The sequence below is a fragment of the Suricata suricatta genome, chromosome 5 (assembly GCF_006229205.1).
Source record: "Suricata suricatta isolate VVHF042 chromosome 5, meerkat_22Aug2017_6uvM2_HiC, whole genome shotgun sequence".
NCBI classification, from domain to species: Eukaryota; Metazoa; Chordata; class Mammalia; order Carnivora; family Herpestidae; genus Suricata; species Suricata suricatta.
The window spans coordinates 8,229,978-8,231,136 of record NC_043704.1 but is presented as its reverse complement, the minus strand read 5'-3'; the positions used below and the strand labels follow the sequence as shown (position 1 = coordinate 8,231,136).

Sequence of the window (1,159 nt, the reverse complement as noted above, 5' to 3'; positions counted from 1 at the left end):
TTTAAATTCACACTTCTCAATGAGTGAAGTTGAACAGCTTTATATATGAACTGCCTATTCCCAGCTGTTGGCTAACTCTATTGATTATAGGATTTCTTTTCCTTAGTAGTAGGAGCAGGCTGAATGGAAGTATTGATGTCTTGTTATCTGTGCTGTAAAATCCGTTTTTCTAGACTCTTGACTCAAGATGTCTTTTACCATGAAAAGAGTTTAAGTTCACATACATTTTGTTCTTTATTTCGGGGTTTCATCTCTTGTTTATCAAAGTCCCTTCTATCCCCAAACTACAAAATACTGTCCTGAAGTGTATTTAAATCCTTTGTTTTTATTCTTCCGTAGAGAGGCTATGTCTACTGGGATTTAGTTTTGCACGTAATGTGAGGCAGGGGACAGAATAATTCAATAATTCAATGGTCAGGCATATAAAGAGCCTGACAGAGTAAAAACGAATTGGAAAGCGGCGAAGGAGCGGCGAAAGCGCCCGCCTCGGGTATTTCCACAAGCAGGGTGAAGGTCAGCTTCTGGAAGCGTTTCCAGCAGGGTTTTAAACTGTCGGGGTGGGAAGGCGATTTGGATGCAAGCAGCCCGGCAGCTTAAGCTTTCGCTCCCTAGTGCCCTCGGGATGATGAGATGGTTTCCTATTTAGGAACGTTGAATGCGCCTTCTCTCCGCGCCCCCAGCCCTGGAACATCGATCTACCCCTTGAGAAAGTCGCCTACTGAGGGTGCGCAAAACATTCCAAGCCATCACTAGCACACACCCCCGAAGACCCCACCTCCCGTTGCGTAAGGGTTCTCCGCGCGCCTACAGTCTGCGCAAGTGCGCCCTCTGTCGAAACGCTTTGGGAAGTCCCGGTTTCTGGCCAGCGGCGCATGCGCAGCTCTGGTTACTGTGCGCTAGGAGCTACTCTGTGGGTCAGCACGGTGCTCAGGGGCTCCTGGGAAGATGGCGTGGATGGGGAGGGCGGCCCTGGGCGCTTGGGTATCTCGTCGGAGCTGGGACCAGCCGGCCGTTGTCTTAGGCTTCCACCGTGGCCTCAGCGCATTACTTGCGAGGAGGTCGGAGGGGACGGCACAGTGGGTCCCAGGTCAGTGTCCGAAAGCCGGTGAGGTACGCGTTCTTTCGAACTTGGAGTCGAGTCCGTTTCTGTCTGGTGGCG

At 51.0% G+C, this 1,159-nt stretch overlaps 1 pseudogene; it reads left to right on the top strand.

The window, feature by feature from the left end:
* Positions 1-904: 904 nt before the first annotated feature.
* LOC115291467 overlaps positions 905-1,159 on the top strand; it is a 63,573-nt pseudogene continuing 63,318 nt past the window's right edge.